The following is a 9,439-nucleotide window of genomic DNA, read 5'->3' on the forward strand; positions in this document are numbered from 1 at the left end:
TCATTAATATGCAGCTTGCATTGATTGCTTAATTGTCAGTACACTCTGTACCCTTTAGCTGCACTGCTCTCCAGTACCACAATAACTGCTCTTTAAGACCTTAACCTCCACAAATGAGACGTTGCAGTACTGAATACTGAGTCAATTCCCTGCTGAAATGTGACACATCAACAAGCTCTCTCTCAACTCAGCAAGAGAGACTTACAAAGACGAGTCCCAATGGAGCTCTGTTGCACATAGAGGCGGTCTTCCTTGAATCCATGATTAAACAAGTTGCCTGTGTTTTGGAAATATCGCAGTAGGTTATTTTACAACAGGTTGACGTTGAACGTTCTGGCGAGGGTGATTGCGTTTGACATAGGTGTTACTAAAAGCAGCTTGTGTTGTTTTTGTTATTCTTCAGAAGTCCCTACAGATGTTTCGTTATTGACTTGTGCTCTAGGCACCAGGCAGTAGCAGAGGTCCATTCGCTGTGACTGTGAGTCGGTTTGTTTTTCACAATCCAGTCATTCAAGCATCAAATCTGAACTGTATGGGATTAAGGTTAAATGTAGAGTAAATACCAAATCAACACTACCGTTTTTTACTTTGGATTTGTAACACACACAGTTGTAAGAGAAATGGTTCCCTTCAGCTTGTCTGCTGAAAGCATATGCACCAGGAACAGATGTTGATGTTGCTTCAGTTGTTTGAGGAGCAGCACATGCCAGCCAGGTCAAACCTCATTTCACAGATTGGTCATTAATCATTAATGTAATCTTTTCATCTTATATATCCCACTAGTAGATAGCTTGGAATTAGGGTCAACACATGGAATTATCATGGTAAGAATGTCGATCATTATGCAGTTCAAGAAAACGACAACATAAAATAATTGGAAATTAATATTTGGCTGATAAGTATCTAATAAACATTCCACTGCCTTGTTTGGACTTCAAAGGTTGATTGAAAATGAATGGAAAATAAAGGTTGATTAAAAAATTATGCCGCAATAATAGTTGGTAAAGACAAAGTGGGATAATTGATCATATATTCATGGTGTAGGCGGCTGCTTGGTTGGACCCATCATTGGTAGGTAGTCCGAGATGCATGAATGAATCATTATTGAGATTGGGCACATTCTCCCCTTCCCGAGACGAGCACCAAAAGTCTAAACATTTAATTAAGAGACGAGCAACCTTCTGCATCTCCTTTTGGGGAACAAGTCCAAGGCTTACCCCCAGTTGTTCTCTTGCCTCTCAGTAATTCAGTACCTGCAGGCACTATTCCAAACGTAGATCCTGTTTTAAAACCGTCCAACCATTTTATCTTACTCTTCAGTGGATGCTCCTTAGAGAAGGAACGGGAGGACCATCCTCCTCAATGAATTTCATAAAAATCGAAATAGTGAAACAAAAAAAACAAAAACGTTTAGATAAAACTATACTAAATACAGATTCACTTAACCAAATAATTGATTAAAACACAATGTTCTGCCTCAGCAGCACTCTGTAGGGTAGCACCATGTTTAGCCAGAGGACAAGAAGCTTCTGTCCTCCTCTGGGTACATTGACTTCAATACAAAACCTAGGAGGCTCATGGTTCTCACCCCCATAGCCTTACACAGTAGTTATGACAGCTTCCTGAGTATGTTCTCCACCCAATCAAAGGATTAGAGAATGAATCTAGTACTGAAAGCATTAGTTACAGCTAGCTAGCACTGCAGTGCATAACATGTGGTGAGTAGTTGACTCGAAGAGAGAGAAAGACAATAGTTGAACAGTTTTGAACATTAATTTCCAAAATTAAGGAAACACAACAGAGAGAGAGGGAGATTTGGTTGTTGTTTTACTTTCACATTTACTTAGCTAGCAAATACAGCTAAATAGTTTAGCCCACTCAAACACCCGCCTCAAACAGAGAGGGATGCTATGTTAGCTAGCTAGCTATAGCTATCCAACACTGGAACTCTTCCAAGTCAATGTAAGCTTTTGGTTTTATTAATATATTGTAACTGGGGCCGTTGGTGTAGCTGCTTAACTGTTTTCTGACTCTACACTGATTGTGGCGGGTTTACTAAGTTCTAATAGTTCTAGTTGACTATGAAGTGACAATGATGTAGGCTGTGTGTAGTGGTTAGAGGCCATAATATGAAGGTTTGGCCTGGAAAGGTTTTTCCGCCTGGTCACAGACCGCTAACACGTTGTGCACTGAAGTCCACAAGCGAAGGCAAAAGGAGAGAGGAGGAGAGCACATATATAGTTGCAGAAAGGAATTATATATACGATGAACAAAGTGATCATGCTGTTTTTATGTGGCAGCTATGAAAGTGAGCTGTTTGTGTGTGATTAGGGGTGTATTCATTCCGTCGATTCTGTTGAAAACATTTCTTAAACGGAATGAAACAGAGATAAACATTCTTGTCCAATAGAAACTCAAATTTGCAACTGTTGGACTAATAGTTACACCCTAGATCAGATAGATGCAGGCAAGAGTGTGCAAGGCGGTATTGAATGTGTCACTGTCACCTTGATTGCTCTAATTTCTCTTTACCTGTGCACCTACATTGTAAACTTTAAATAATTGGCTAGGTTGTAGCAAACTCATGATCGGTACAGGACATTTTTTTGTGTTTTATAGTAGCCTAAACCTATTGATGTTACATTGAGCTGGGTGAATGGAATATGAATGGCAGTCATCCAATATGCTGTAATATAAATAAGCCCGTGCTTAAAAACGAATCATCCTCCCCCATCTGAAACGGCACCGACCTCTGTTTCTCTTCGAACAAGTATAAATACTTCCAACGGCTTGGCAAATCTCATGAGAATAACATGTTGTATGAATCTTTAAAACAGAAGTGTTGAGTCTTACTCTATCCACAAAAAATATGCTAAACTTAAAATGTGTCTCGGGGATTTCTTTTTTTCATTGTCTGGGAAGTTGTCTAGATGTTTTCAAAGGGATGTCGATATTATTAGATTTTGTAGTCCCCTAGAATATAATTTATTTCGACTCTTCTCTTTGCTAAGATGGTATGTGTTACAGTCTAGGAAGGGTGATAAGGAGTCAGGAAACCAGATATGCAAAATAAAAAAGATGGAAAAGGAATAAAGGCATAGATTACCATCATTCAATTTGAATTAGTTTCTGCATATCTGCACTGCTGAAAGAAAGCCATTATAAACAGCACTGTGGTGTATGGACACCATTTCCTTCTTTAGATCCATGACATCATTTCACTTTATTGTATACTTTGACTATTTACCAGCATTCAAAAAAATAAGTTCCTATGATCAAGTAAACAATTAATTTCTGTTCTTCTCCCAGGAGACCAAACATACAGTCGTCAATATGATCCAAAGTCTATCTGAAAGTCTGAATTGTCCTGCCAGTCACATCCATCCCCTTCTGTCTCATCACTTCTGGAGCCCTCCCTTAGCGCCATTAGTGTCCTTTGAGAGATCTTTGGCCAGTTAAAGCCAGCAACTAGTGTCTGCCAAAGTCCCCTTAGGGGAATGTTATAGACAGTCTGCCAGACTCGCGTTGTGAGATGGAGGACCTCGAGGGAGAAAGGGGGTGCTTTCCCTGTGTGTGAGTCATAGCCCTGTCACTGTCAGAGGGGTAAAGAGAAGGCATGCCTTGTTTGGAACTAAACTCAGAATTCAGTGAGAGCCTCCATGTTAGAGCCTCTCGGGTCATCAGCTTGTCAAGACACAATATCGTCAAGTAGGATTCTGACACGTAAACAACCAGAGATTTGGGAACCCTTTGGGCAGTAACTGGTGAAACAACAATAAACAAAGTATCTGTGAAGAATACTGTGTAGGAATTTGAATATTTTTAGCTTAGTTGCTTGGTTTCATAGAAAATTGAGCTGCGTGATCAATGACAGATTTTATTTGCAATGGGACAGTAATTTATTATTGTCAACTATGTTTCATCTGTTTCCAACAGAACCTTGCCTTTACTGTGGTGTATTGATTTTACACTATTAATATTGATTTTACATTCATGGTGATATAATATTAATGCTAGGTTGGCTGTCAGGTTAATATACCACCCATCCATCCCTTGAAAATGTATTTTCATACAACAGCATAGCCATATGTTTTACTGCTGATCTATCTTCAGATAATGTCACTTTATCAATCACACTTGAGTATTCACTGTCTTTATAATTTGCATCATGTTAGGAAACAGGGCAGAAAGAAGTTCCATTCTGTAGTTCAGACCCTAGAGGCTGTGGGTGGGAATTTCATACAGGTTTCCTGGTATTTTGCCATATGAATAATTGATTCATAATTATAGTCACCTAAAACAGAACTTTCAATTCACTCTCCTCTCTGGTATGACTTCTCATGTGATTTAATATGGTTGGCTGAAAAGAAAGTGAAATGGACCAAGAACATTGACATTCCAATTTCCAGTCTGTCTCCTACCCAGTCTGTCTCCTACCAAGTCTGTCTCCTACCAAGTCTGTCTCCTACCCAGTCTGTCTCCTACCCAGTCTGTATCCTACCAAGTCTGTCTCCTACCCAGTCTGTATCCTACCAAGTCTGTCTCCTACCCAGTCTGTCTCCTACCCAGTCTGTCTCCTACCAAGTCTGTCTCCTGCCAAGTCTGTCTCCTACCAAGTCTGTCTCCTAGCCAGTCTGTCTCCTACCAAGTCTGTCTCCTAGCCAGTCTGTCTCCTACCCAGTCTGTCTCCTACCAAGTCTGTCTCCTACCCAGTCTGTCTCCTACCAAGTCTGTCTCCTACCCAGTCTGTCTCCTACCAAGTCTGTCTCCTACCCAGTCTGTCTCCTACCAAGTCTGTCTCCTACCCAGTCTGTCTCCTACCAAGTCTGTCTCCTACCCAGTCTGTCTCCTACCCAGTCTGTCTCCTACCCAGTCTGTCTCCTACCAAGTCTGTCTCCTACCCAGTCTGTCTCCTTTTCCATCACTGTATGGTTTACTGAACATTGGGATGTTTCGTAACAGAAGTGGGATGATAAACTGAAAACTATCGACCTCGACCATACCGATTACTTATCGCAGGCATTTTACTGATGTAGTTTATTACAACAAGTAGCCTATACTAGAGAAACGTGAAGTTTGAAATGAAATATGTTTGCTACTATGGGTGGTTGTTAACGGGACCCATACAACCATCAAACCAGTGGTAGTTGTGTAAAGGATTTTTATTTTTTTACGGTGGTGCACATTGTTATGAACGTATTGTACTATTTATCGTTATTGCATCAATTCAGTTCATTGCGATACGGATTTTGTCCATATCACCCAGCGCTATCTCTTAATGATGTCTGCCACTGTTCGGTATAAGAAGTTGTCCTGTCTTCACATGCTGGGATTTGAGTCCCAGGGAACCAGAGCTCCTTACGTCTGTCTGAAGGGAGGGCCACCATCTGTCCTGTTGGGATTAAACCCGAGTGATACAGCCACAACACTAATGGTGTTGTCATAGAAAGCAGCTGGAAGATTCATATTCAAACTTCATTAGAAAGCAGCTACACAATTTGGTATAATTTCCTCATTTCTGTCATATTCTAGTAACTTCCCTGAGTAGATTTTGAGACCATCTTATATGAATGTATAATTGGCTCACAACATAACACATGATTTCCAAACTGTGGGGCGCGCCCGCAAGGGGTGGCGCAAGGGGTCGGCAGGGGTGGCGCGGGGTCCCCCCCACACAAAAATTACAATAATATCTATATATATATATATATATTGTTTTTTTGTTTGTTCAGGAACTCAGTCCGTCTTTAAACGTACTCTTGAAAGTTGTAATAGTAGAATGCACAAGGTGCAATTTCAAAATTGGGTAATGCATCATCAGTTCCTCTTGTCATGCTAGTCAATGTGTCACGCCTTGGTCATTGTATTTTGTGTTTTCGTTATATATTTGTTCAGGCCAGGTTGTGACATGGGTTTATTGTGTTGTCGTATTGGGGTTTTTGTAGGCATTGGGATTGTGGTTGATTAGGGGTGTGTCTAGTTTAGGCTTGGTTGCCTGAGGCGGTTCTCAATCAGAGTCAGGTGTCTCTGATGGGGAACCGTATTTAGGTAGCCTGGGTTTCACTTTGTATTTCGTGGGTGATTGTTCCTGTCTCTGTGTAGTGTTCACCAGATAGGCTATAATAGGTTTCACGTTCCGTTTGTTGTTTTTGTATTTATTAGTTATTTCATGTATCGTTCCGTTTTTTCTTCATTAAAGACATGAGTAACCACCACGCTGCATTTCGGTCCGACTCTCTTTCAACAAACGAAGAACGCCGTTACAGAATCACCCACCACACACGGACCGAGCAGCGTGTTAACAGGCAGCGACAGCAGGAGCAGCGAAGGGAGGTTGTTATAGACAGCAGAAGCATGGAGTATACGACGTGGGATGAAATAGACAGGTGGGCGGTCGACCCAGAGAGGGTGCCGGAGCCCGCCTGGGATTCGCTGGAGCAGTGCGAAGAGGGCTATAGGAGAATGGAGTTGGAGAGGCAATCACGACGGCACAGAGGAAAGCCCATGAGTCAGCCCCAAAAATGTATTGGGGGGGGCTCAGAGGGAGAGTGGCTGAGTCAGGAGACAGACCTGAGCCAACTCTCCTTGTTAATCGTGAGGAGCCAAAGAGGAGACCAGAACCAGAGCCGGTGTTAGAGGTGAGCGAAGCAGAGACTGTGAAGGAGTTAATGGGGAAAGTGGAGTGAAGAGTAATGAGGGAGTTGCTAGCTTCGTGCTTTAGGTACAAGATTCATCCGACGGAGTGTGTCGGGGATTTAATGGCACCTGGGTCAGCGCTCCATACTAGTCCTGAGGTGCGTGTTAGTCGGCTGGTGAAAAATGTGCCAGCCTCACGCACTAGGCCTCCTGTGTACCTACCTAGCCTTGCACGTCCTGTGCCAGTCCTGCTCTCAGGCTCTCCAGTACACCTTCACGGTCCAGTCCATCCTGTGCCACCTTCACACACCAGTCCTCCGGTGGCAGCTCCCCGGACCAGGCTTCCTGTGCGTGTCCTCGATCCAGTACCACCAGTTCCAGTACCACGCACCAGGCCTTCAGTGCGCCTCGCCTGTTCAGCGCAGCCAGCGCTTTCTCCCTCTCCTGCGCTACCGGAGTCTCCCGCCTGTTCAGCGCTTCTAGAGCCTTCCTCCTCTACAGCGCTGCTGGAGTCTCCTGTCTGTTCAGCGCTATCAGAGCCTTTCTCCTCTCCTACGCTACCGGAGTCTCCCGCCTGTTCAGCGCTTCTAGAGCCTTCCTCCTCTACAGCGCTGCCGGAGCCTCCTGCCTGTTCGGAGCAGCCTGAGCTGCCAGTCTGCATGAAGCAGCCAGAGCTGCCAGTCTGCAAGGAGCTTCCAGTCTGCAAGGAGCGTCAGCCTGCATGGAGCAGTCAGAGCTGTCAGCCTGTATGGAGCAGTCAGAGCTGTCAGTCTGCATGGAGCAGTCAGAGCGGTCAGTCTGCATGGAGCAGCCAGAGCTGTCAGTCTGCATGGAGCAGCCAGAGCTGCCAGTCTGCATGGAGCGGCCAGAGCTGCCAGTCTGCATGGAGCGGCCAGAGCTGCCAGTCTGCATGGAGCGGCCAGAGCTGCCAGTCTGCATGGAGCGGCCAGAGCTGTCAGTCTGCTTGGAACAGCCAGAGCTGCCAGTCTGCATGGAGCTGCCAGTCTGCATGGGGCTGCCAGTCTGCATGGAGCTGCCAGTCTGCAAGGAGCTGCCAGTCTGCAAGGAGCTGCCAGTCTGCATGGAGCTGCCAGTCTGCAAGAAGCTGCCAGTCTGCATGGAGTTGCCAGTCTGCAAGGAGCTGCCAGTCTGCAAGGAGCTGCCAGTCTGCAAGGAGCTGCCAGTCTGCATGGAGCTGCCAGTCTGCATGGAGCTGCCAGTCTGCAAGGAGCTGCCAGTCTGCAAGGAGCTGCCAGTCGGCAAGGAGCTGCCAAAGCTGTTAGTCTGCATGGAACAGTCAGAGCTGTCAGTCTGCAAGAAGCCGCCAGAGCTGTCAATCTGCATGGAGCAGCCAGAGCCGTCAGTCAGCATGAAGCAGCCAGAGCCGTCAGTCTGCCAGGATCCGCCAGTCAGCCAGACTCTTCCAGATCTGCCAGTCAGCCAGACTCTTCCAGATCTGCCAGTCAGCCAGACTCTTCCAGATCTGCCAGTCAGCCAGACTCTTCCAGATCTGCCAGTCAGCCAGACTCTTCCAGATCTGCCAGTCAGCCAGACTCTTCCAGATCTGCCAGTCAACCAGACCCTTCCAGATCTGCTAGTCAACCAGACTCTTCCAGATCTGCCAGTCAGCCAGACTCTTCCAGATCTGCCAGTCAGCCAGACTCTTCCAGATCTGCCAGTCAGCCAGACTCTTCCAGATCTGCCAGTCAACCAGACCCTTCCAGATCTGCTAGTCAACCAGACTCTTCCAGATCTGCCAGTCAGCCAAACTCTTCCAGATCTGCCAGTCAACCAGACCCTTCCAGATCTGCTAGTCAACCAGACTCTTCCAGATCTGCTAGTCAACCAGACTCTTCCAGATCTGCCAGTCAACCAGACTCTTCCAGATCTGCCAGTCAACCAGACTCTTCCAGATCTGCCAGTCAACCAGACTCTTCCAGATCTGCCAGTCAACCAGACTCTTCCAGATCCGCGAGTCAACCAGACTCTTCCAGATCTGCCAGTCAGCCAGGATCTGCCAGAACTGCCAGCCAGCCAGGATCTGCCGGATTCAACTGCCTGGCTGGGCTTCCTCTCAGTGCTGGGCTTCCTCTGTCCCGAGCTGCCCCTCTGTCCAGAGCTGCCCCTCTGTCCCGAGCTGCCCCTCTGTCCCGAGCTGCCCTTCTGTCCCAAACTGCCCCTCTGTCCCGAGATGCCCCTCAGTCCAGTGGGGTTCTGGGTGAGGACTACTAGGCCATGGTCGGCGGCGAGGGTGGATTATCCCAGGACGCGTAGGGGAGGAACTATGACATTAATGGAGTGGGGTCCACGTCCCGACCCGGAACCGCCACCATGGACAAACACCCACCCGGACCCTCCCTATGGTTTTGAGGTGCGTCCGGGAGTCCGCACCTTAGGGGGGGGGGGGGTTCTGTCACGCCTTGGTCATTGTATTTTGTGTTTTCGTTATATATTTGTTCAGGCCAGGGTGTGACATGGGTTTATTGTGTTGTCGTATTGGGGTTTTTGTAGGCATTGGGATTGTGGTTGATTAGGGGTGTGTCTAGTTTAGGCTTGGCTGCCTGAGGCGGTTCTCAATCAGAGTCAGGTGATTCTTGTTGTCTCTGATGGGGAACCGTATTTAGGTAGCCTGGGTTTCACTTTGTATTTCGTGGGTGATTGTTCCTGTCTCTGTGTAGTGTTCACCAGATAGGCTGTAATAGGTTTCACGTTCCGTTTGTTGTTTTTGTATTTATTAGTTATTTCATGTATCGTTCCGTTTTTTCTTCATTAAAGACATGAGTAACCACCACGTTGCATATTG

Source organism: Oncorhynchus masou, chromosome 28 (genome assembly GCF_036934945.1).
Source record: "Oncorhynchus masou masou isolate Uvic2021 chromosome 28, UVic_Omas_1.1, whole genome shotgun sequence".
NCBI classification, from domain to species: domain Eukaryota; kingdom Metazoa; phylum Chordata; class Actinopteri; order Salmoniformes; family Salmonidae; genus Oncorhynchus; species Oncorhynchus masou.